The sequence below is a fragment of the Amia ocellicauda genome, chromosome 6, assembly GCF_036373705.1.
Source record: "Amia ocellicauda isolate fAmiCal2 chromosome 6, fAmiCal2.hap1, whole genome shotgun sequence".
NCBI lineage: Eukaryota > Metazoa > Chordata > Actinopteri > Amiiformes > Amiidae > Amia > Amia ocellicauda.
The window spans coordinates 42,244,325-42,254,246 of record NC_089855.1 but is presented as its reverse complement, the minus strand read 5'-3'; the positions used below and the strand labels follow the sequence as shown (position 1 = coordinate 42,254,246).

At 38.0% G+C, this 9,922-nt stretch overlaps 1 non-coding gene across 1 annotated transcript; it reads right to left on the bottom strand.

Moving 5' to 3' along the window:
- Positions 1 to 1,078: 1,078 nt before the first annotated feature.
- LOC136752038 (U5 spliceosomal RNA) lies at positions 1,079 to 1,193 on the bottom strand. The gene has a single exon (XR_010817217.1). It is a non-coding gene; the product is annotated as a U5 spliceosomal RNA (small nuclear RNA).
- Positions 1,194 to 9,922: the final 8,729 nt, after the last annotated feature.

Here is a 9,922-nt window from a genome sequence, read left to right as displayed (position 1 = left end):
CGGTCTTCATTTACCTAGTGTCAATCGCTCTTTAACAAAAACAATTCCTCCCTGTCTGGAGAAACAATTCAGTCATAAACAAATTCTCAGCAGACAGCTGTAGGCTATTCCGGCACTGTGTAATCTTTCATTACTGACAGGAGTTTATATCAAACCAACCTTGTTGACCCTTTACTTGTCCTGCTAAATCTAATCTGCTCAGCCTGTATACAAAACTACTTCTAATGCTAGTATTAATATAAAACATTATATAATTATCACAAAACACTTTATTCAACTTCCTATACAGAGTCTTCAAAAGTTATCAGTCTATAGCAGCTGGTGTTTGAACACACATACAATTATACAGCATTTTCTGCAGCTTCGCAAGACCTAATTTTAAACGTTGTTGGTAAATTAGATAATTAGTGAGGACCCTCTATTTCCATTTCTTCCTCCATAATTGCTAAAATAAAATTTTACTGACATTTTATTGACCCTACCACTGCATAGGACACATCTGTAACATGGACGCTACTGAATGGCACATACATTGAAAACTACGGAGAATTGAGACAAATCCAATTTACACTTCATAAATAATCTTAAAACGTTTCCAACCAATGCAAAACCCACATGAAATACGTTCATTCACATTTTTGGATAACAAAAAGAGAGATTATTACATATGTTCCCTATGATGCATCTACAGAGCGAGAGACAGAGAGAGAGAGACAGAGAGAGACAGAAAGACAGACAGACAGACAGACACTAACACAGCCACCCACCCACCCACTCACACACACACACACACACACACACACAAAGCCAGCAAGACACACAGAGCCAGCCATCTCAGCGATGACATCACGAACCTCTCTCTGAGCTGACTGCTATGACATCACAGAGCATGTGCATTCCGTTGCTTGCCATCTGTCAACCACTCAGTCACTGCCAGCCAGACTGCCTGGCTGGCTGGATGGGGGGCTGTTTGCTGCTGCTGCGAACCTTAGCAAGCTTATTTGCTTGACCGGCCTTCCTCCTCCTCCGCCCACATGCCCACCTATGCCCGATCTGCTGTTCACCTGGATCACAGCTCCGCCCCAACAAGGCAGAGCCTCCCAAGAATGGTACAAACTCATCCACGTTCCCCTCCATGGAAAGCTTAAACAAAAGGCAAAAGCGTTATAAGTAATGAAGAGGAACCCGAGTCCAAGACGCTTCCGACCAGCCATACATATTTGTGTGTATTACAGATCACATTTTATTACATTTTGTTTTTCTGTACTTCATTACATCTTATTGTGATTGATAATTTTATTGATTATTTTCCATATGTATGTATATATGTTTGCATATCCAATTGCTTTGACAATACAAATGCACTAATTTGAGACACAGTGACATACTAAAAGGACATACTGGTAAGATATTGGGCATATTTGAAACAACAAAAATGGCATTTGGTTATTTATTAGGGACATTTATACCAGTCTGTGCAAATATCTATGCATATTCCAATGTTTGCTGCAGGACTTACAGATTGAGTGAGGGGGTCAATATGTTTGATTCAGAACAAACCACTGCTTCCTCAATTTTGTTTTAAACATAATTTAAAAGAACAGTGGGCTATACATTGGTCTGGAAAAAGGAGCAGTGGTCCCTAAGACAATTCTTTTAGTTTTTTGACACAATTCCTAAAACCCATTTTCTGTAAAATATGTTATCAACTTGCATTAATATATCATCCAAACTTCAATCATACTAATCATGAAAATGTTCATATTATTACATTCTAAGGGTTCTAGTCTATTCTGTATTGTATTTATTATCAGGCCCTTCTCTTATGTTTTACAGTTGTTATTATTATTCCGTACAATACAGGGATTAAATTAAGTATTTTAACCACAAAGTATTGGCTACAGTTATGATGCCTACTTCACTGTTCATATGCACACAGTTTCTGAGGTCTGGACCAGTGCACAGTAGTCCCTGGAGTTGTAGTCCAGACCACTGCAAAATTCGTGCTGAAGTGATCTGGATCACCACGCAATGGCCCAAGGACCACTGCAAACTTGGATTTCAATGTTTTTGGGGAATCCATGTTGCAATAGCACCTACCATGTTCCTTTGTGGTGAGCTTGTTAATTCTGTTCGGGGAAAACCACAATCCTGCAGGTTTAATAAGTCTCTCTACACATCAGTCCCTGAGTACCTTCAACCAATGGTAATTTTGACCAATTAAGCCCAAGATTTGAGTCGATTAAGTTGTCAAGGACTACCCAGTAAAGACGTGAACTCACGACTAGGTCACACTGTGAGCTCTCCAGAGCAGACATTGCACTGAGCTCAGTGTGAGCTCACTTAGCGCTTTTCCTCCGACATGGTGCCGGTGCTGGAGCCAGAGCCGCTGCTCGGCCTGGGATCCAGCTGATCTTTTTGTGAACCGGCCCGCTTTTCCACCGGTCTTGGAATAAAACGCTGACGTCACTGGATGTGGGCGTTCCCAAACGTGGAGTAGAAGTGGAGAAACACAGCAATAATAATCAGCACCGAGGCGACTGCGTCTTTAACATCACAATCAAACTCATTCCGCGTCTATGGCAAATCGTAACCCATATGTTACAAATGTTCCCTAAATATGTGTTTTGCAGAATCCCCCAGCAAACGTTATGGAATATCAGCATTTTATCGACACACATAATAGATCTTATTGTTCTTTAACATTGATGAGAATAATTAACACGAATTAATTTACTGTTGAAGATGTAACCCTTACCCAGTGGCTAACCCTAACTCTATGTTACAAATTTTCCCTAAACACTTATTTTGCAAGATCAATAAAAAACCTTTAGGAATTTTAAACTTTTAAAGATACACATAGGTAATACCAATGTGCTTTAACAATGCCGAAAATAAAAATGTGTTTATCTGTAATAGTGAAGATATTGTATAGATGTATATCTTTCATATACACAAATAGAAAAAAAACAGTTTCAAAACCGAATATAGAACTGAAACTTTCAGACAATCCATGAAAAATTGAATTTAAACATTTACAGTTCTTAACAATTCTATATATCAATTATATTCATAACCCTAACCCTAACACTAACCCTTACTTTAAGTTAAAAATGTTCCCTAAACACTTATTTTGCAGGATCAATAAAAAACTGTCAGGATTTTTTAAACTTTTACTGACACACATAGTTAAAAGCAATGTGTTATAACTTTACCACAAATAATAATCTGTATATCTTTAATTGTTTTGACATTATTAAGATATAATGCATATTTCACATAGGGAACATTTGTAACATGATAGGAAAAACAAACAAATGATGTAACTTTGAAAATATTCAATATTACAGCATACAATTTGTCAGGTTTTATGACAGAATTTATGACATACTCTGTAAAAATCAACCAAACAGCATTTGGTGTTCATGAGAAAAAAAAAATGAGATCAAAGCTATCAGACTTTAGCAGCTGGTGTATGAACACACATACGATTATACAGCATTTTTTGCAGCTTCGCAAGACCAAATTTTAAATGTTGTTGGTAAATTAGATAATTAGTGCGGACCCTCTATTTGCATTTGATCCCCTCTATAATTTCTAAAATAAAGTTTTACTGACATTTTATTGTCCTTACCACTGCATAGGACACATCTGTAACATGAACGCTACTGAATGGCACATATATTGAAAACTACAGAGAATTGAGACAAATCCAATTTACACTTCATAAATAATCTTAAAACGTTTCCAATCAAGGCAAAACCCACTTTAAATACGTTCATTCTCATTTTTGGTAAACAAAAAGAGAGATTTTTACATATGTTCCCTATGATGCATCTACAGAGCGAGAGACAGAGACAGAGAGAGAGACAGAGACTAACACAGCCATCCACTCACACACACATACACACACACACTCCATCTCTCTCTCTCTCTCTCTCTCACACACACATACACACAGCCAGCAAGACACACAGAGCCAGCCAGCTCAGCGATGACATCACGAACCTCTCTCTGAGCTGACTGCTATGACAACACAGAGCACGTGCATTCCGTTGCTTGCCGTCTGTCAACCTCTCAGTCACTGCCAGCCAGACTGCCTGGCTGGCTGGATGGGGGGGCTGTTTGCTGCTGCTGCGTACCTTAGCAAGCTTATTTGCTTGACCGGCCTTCCTCCTCCTCCGCCCACATGCCCACCTATGCCCAATCTGCTGTTCACCTGGATCACAGTTCTGCCCCAACAAGGCAGAGCCTCCCAAGAATGGTACAAACTCATCCACGTTCCCCTCCAATACAAATGCACTGAATTGAGAGAGAGAAGTGCTAGGGCACATCTGTAACAAAAACTAGGGAACATTCGTCACATGCTTAGGGAACATTCATAACATACAGGGAACATTTGTAAAACGAATTAGGGAACCTTTGTGACATATTAAAAGGACATACTGGTAGGTGTTGGGCACTGTGGAAGGAAAGTTAGAATTCTTTCCCTCATATCTATTCTACTCTCTTGTATACTTAAGAAAGATAAGGTCAAGCCAGTAGGACAGGCCAGAAGGTAGCTTGTTTTCTGTTAGTTATTTACTATGAGAACCTTGGAGACAATGTCAAACAGTACGATTGAAGTGCCTGCCCCCTAATCCATGTGTTGACCTATGAACTCTGATATATATTCTGCTTAGCTAACTCTCTAATGATAATATAGTAATGACTCTGTGATTGTAACCAGATCTTTGTTTTTTGTGTATAAAAGCCTCTGACTTTTAAATGAAGGCAGAGCGACTTTGGGATCTTCTTGATTCACTGTTCCTCTCCACGCTGCGTGTATTAAAGGCATTGCAACGAACGTTCCAACCTGATTGAAGATGGTTTTTCTTCCACATTACATGGCGACGAGGATGGGATTGCTAACCCTGACAGAGAGGACTGGAATGGCCAGACCAGTGACCAGCAAAACCGCGCCAGCAAAATAGAAAAAGGTAAAGGAACCTTTTTGAAAAATTCCCTACTGCGGTGCTTTGCTTTCACTTGTCTGCTCGCCTGGCCCTCTGACGATCAGGTAATGCAATCTATATTTTATTAAACGTTGTTGCTTGCCTTATATCAATTACTTGAGGCAGGAAATGTTTTCTTGCTTGTTAAGAAACAAAGTTTCTTAGTGTTACCATAGACTTGACTGTGTCTTCTTGTTTATGAAGTAATAGGACTGTGTCTTCCTATTTAACCTGGGTTGCCATGAACTTGACTGTGTTTCCTTGTTTGTGAAGAAACAGGACTGTGTCTTCCTGTTTGGGTTCCCGTAGACAAAAGTGTGTCTGTAAAACTGCAGGGTAGGTTTGACCTACAATTCGAAAAAAAAAAAAAAAAAAAGACCGCAAATTAATTGTTCAATATCTGATATTCCGGTGATAATATAAAATCACGTGTTTTGTAGAACCATGAATGGTAAATGAAGAAACGTCATTAAGTTATATAAAAGTTATATAAATGCAAATTCTACACCATAGTAGTATTATTCAGTGTGTATTCAGGCCAATGTGAGAGGGGAGACTATGCACTGATGTGTCATGGCATGTGAGTAGGGAACCTTTGGACTAAATGTGAGGGTATTTCATTGTTGCTGGTTCCTGTGAAGACAGATAATAGTAGTTATTTTTCTATTCATCTGTATGAACATCAGTATTATTAGCATTAGTATTGTTACTGTTCTCGATTTCCCTGGACATTACTGTCGGTTAACAATGTTGCTTGGTTTGTAGTAGTACCTCTGTATTTAGTTACAAGGCAGCTCTCTTATCTCTCTCAGTGGGGAGCTGACCTCACAGACACTTTCACTGCCCCAACGCCCCCTCTGAAAACATCACTCTGTATCCTAACAGCTGTTCTTTCTCCTTTCCTAATTTCTTACTAGTGTAGCGTAAGGTACACTTATGAATTTCAATTTAAGAAGTGAATTTATAGTATCACCTTATCACGAATCCTGGAATCTTGTAGAACTCAATTTCTGTAATAATTGGACACAGACACCAATTCCAAAGATATAAATTGTCAAATTTATTCAAAAACAAAGACTAAATGTAGCACTACACTAATTATACAAAATGGAAAAACTAAGTAAAATTCAACTCTATATCAACAAATCAAAGACAAATCACTTCCGTGACCAAATCAAAGACCATGGGATCGCATACGATAACACAAATCGTTAAACAAAAAAGATTATAAACACATTGACCACAATACCGGTTAGTAAGACGAAGGTGAGTCTCTCATTAGTATTGTTAGTCAGACATTAAATAACTACGCAGGTTAGTATTTAATGTCAGGTAACTTCTCGTTATATATATATCAGTCTCATTTACATTTAGGTGCCGAGAAAGATCCTATCATTACTTGTTACCACAATTTCCCTTAACTGATTATTATTCAATGATTAAGGATAGGCAGGGCCACCAATAATCTAATGTCTATTAACTTGTGTCAATTTCAGACTAAACAGTTAAACAGGAATGAGAAGATATTTCTCGGCGTTGACAGATTTTATTTCTAAAATGATCAACAAAACAGTTTAATGCAACACACATTCATATTTAAGAAAACTAAATGATATTACACATTCTAGAGTTATGAATCACAGATTAACATTTCTAATTTATTTCTCAAATGTCATGAATGATGAACTCCAAACTGTTAAACTTATCTGAACTTCGTCGCAGAGAGGCCTCTCTGTCTTCGGGCTCAGATATCAGCACACGGCATGAGGTCCGTGTGGTTTGGAACAAAGGCAGTCCGGTTCGGCTTTGTCCAAGAACTTCCACTCAGTCGATGCACCTGGAAGTTGGGGTTTCGCAAAAGTAGAGTCGTTTCCAAACAGATTTTCTACTGGTTTGAAGGCTCCAAGGTTGTGCACAAAATCTTTTTGGCAAGCAGGGTCTCTCACCATACTTATTTGAAGACAAAGTCTTTGAGGAAAGCAGGGCCCTGTTTGTTCCAAGGGTCAAGTTTCTTAAGACTCAAATAGCTATTTAAATGACTGACACTTTCGTATTCAGTCGACTTAGTCAATTGTCCAGCTGTAAAACTCCACTGATCAGGTGGGCACAGGCGGTCAGCGCAGTTTGTAAAGTTATTTATTTAATAAAGTCCTTTAAAATAATTCTTCGTACGGCTCAATCTCCTTCTCCCAGTTTAACTCTTCTGTTGCCGGCAAAGACTTGGTCGGTTTCTGGTTCCGGTTCTGGCAACAGAGCTACAGGTTGAGCTGTGGCAGCGAGTTACTGGTTCAGGTGAGAGAGAGAGAGAGAAAGACCGTCCGCTGTTCCTTATAGTCTGTCAGATCGATAGGTGATTGGTTCCTGAGTTCTTGAGATTGGATTTCGGTTTCAGCCCCCAGTGTCCTATTGGAGGGGGGCTTGATTTATGACTGATGTCAATCCATGCCATCTTTTGGAAATGCCGGTTGGCCCGGGTTCGTAGCTCTATGTCGGGATTTCGGCTCTCGTCCACTTCAAAGAGTTTTTATCACCTACAGGCCCCTAACTCCAGACATTTCATAGCAGGATTCCAACCTATTTGGCCTCTTCTCTGTGCCATCCTCCCCAAAACTGTCACTTTGATGCAAACCAGTTCCAAGCTGATGAGCTAAGGAAATCTGATAACTTTGGGGGGGGAGAGGTCTTCTTTAGATCAGTGCTTCAGCTCAGAGCCCAAATGCTCTTATCCAAATACACCCAACATAATGCTACAATGTTCATATTATTATATTCTAAGGGTACTAGTCTATTGTGTATTGTATTTATTCTCAGGCCCTTCTCTTATGTTTTACAGTTGTTATTATTATTGCGTACAATACAGGGATTAAATTAAGTATTTTAACCACAAAGTATTGGCTACAGTTATGATGTCTTCTTCAGTGTTCATATGCATACAGTTTCTGAGGTCTGGACCACTGCACAGTAGTCCCTGGAGTTGTAGTCCAGAGCACTGCAAAATTCGTGCTGAAGTGATCTGGATCACCACGCAATGGCCCAAGGACCACTGCAAACTTGGATTTCAATGTTTTTGTGTAATCCATGTTGCAATAGCAACATCCATGTTCCTTTGTGGTGAGCTGGTTAATTCTGTTCTTTTACATTGAAGAGATTAAGATGAATAAACTTACTGTTGAAGATTATTATTTGATTATTTTTATTTCTTGGCAGACGCCCTTATCCAGTGCGACTTACAACATAAGTGCAAAAATACAGAGAAGTACAAGGCATCAATCATTACAAATTCAACTTAGCTAAAATATATTGCAATTCAAAATAAATTTTAAAAATTCCAATTACAATTTACACAAGTACATTAAAAGACTTCCTACATCCTGGACGGTGAAAGCTAAGTGCTGTCAAGATGTAGGGTTACAGACTAGGGCTACGGGAAAGGGAGCAAGGAGCAAAACATTCAAGAACGAGAGGAGCATAATAAGCTGAAGTGCTATCTAGCAGAGATAGAGGACTAATATTACAAGTGCGGTCGGAAGAGATGCGTCTTGAGTAAGCGCCGGAATGAGGTCAAGGACTCTGCTGTTTTGACTTTGGTGGGCAGGTCATTCCACCACCGAAGTCAAAACAGGTCCTTGACCTCTTTCCGGCACTTGTGTAACCCTTGTGTAAGATGTAACCCTTACCCAGTGGCTAACCCTTACTCTATGTTACAAATTTTCCCTAAAAGCTTATTTTGCAAAAAAAAAAGATCCTTTAGGAATTTTAAACTTTTAAAGATACACATAGGTAATACCAATGTGCTTTAACAATGCCAAAAATAATAATGCGTTTATCTTTAATAGTGAAGATATTGAATAGATGTATATCTTTCATACACACAAATAGAAAAAAAAACGGTTTCCAAACCGAATATAGAACTGAAACTTTCAGACAGTCCATGAAAAATGGAATGTAAATGTTTACACTTCTTAACAATTCTATATATCAATTATATTCATAACCCTAACCCTAACACTAACCCTAACTTTAAGTTACAAATGTTCCCTAATCACTTATTTTGCAGGATCAATAAAAAATTGTCAGGATTTTTTAAACTTTTACTGACACACATAGTTAATAGCAATGTGTTATAACTATTCCGAAAATAATAATCCGTATATCTTTAATTGTTTTGACATTATTAAGATATAATGCATCACATAGGGAACATTTGTTACATGATAGGAAAAACATACAAATGATGTAAGTTTGAATATATTTAATATTACAGCATACAATTTGTCAGGCTTCATAATAATGGAATTTATGACATACTCTGTAAAAATCAAGCAAATAACATTTGTTGTTCATGAGAAAAAATATATATAATCAAAGCTATCAGACTTTAGCACGTGGTGAATGAACACACATACGATTATACAGCATTTGTTGCAGCTTCGCAAAACCTAATTTTAAACGTTGTTGGTAAATTAGATACAAAGTGAGGACCCTCTATTTGCATTATTCCCCTGTATTATTGCTAAAATAAAGTTTTACTGACATTTTACTGACACTACCACTGCATAGGACACATCTGTAACATGAACGCTACTGAATGGCACATACATTGAAAACTACGGAGAATTGAGACTTATCAAATTTACACTTCATAAATCATCTTAAAACGTTTCCAAACAAGGCAAAACCCACTTGAAATACATTCATTCACATTTTTGGTAAACAAAAAGAGAGATTGTTACATATGTTCCCTATGATGCATCTACAGAGCGAGAGACAGAGAGAGAGAGAGAGAGAGAGAGAGAAAGAGAGAGAGAGATATTTTTTTTTACTTTAAAATGTACTTTATTACAAAAGTGCATCATTCAACACACAAAATCTACAAAAAGCATTAAAAAAAAACAATGCAGCCTACAAAAAATGCAGCTGTTATACAA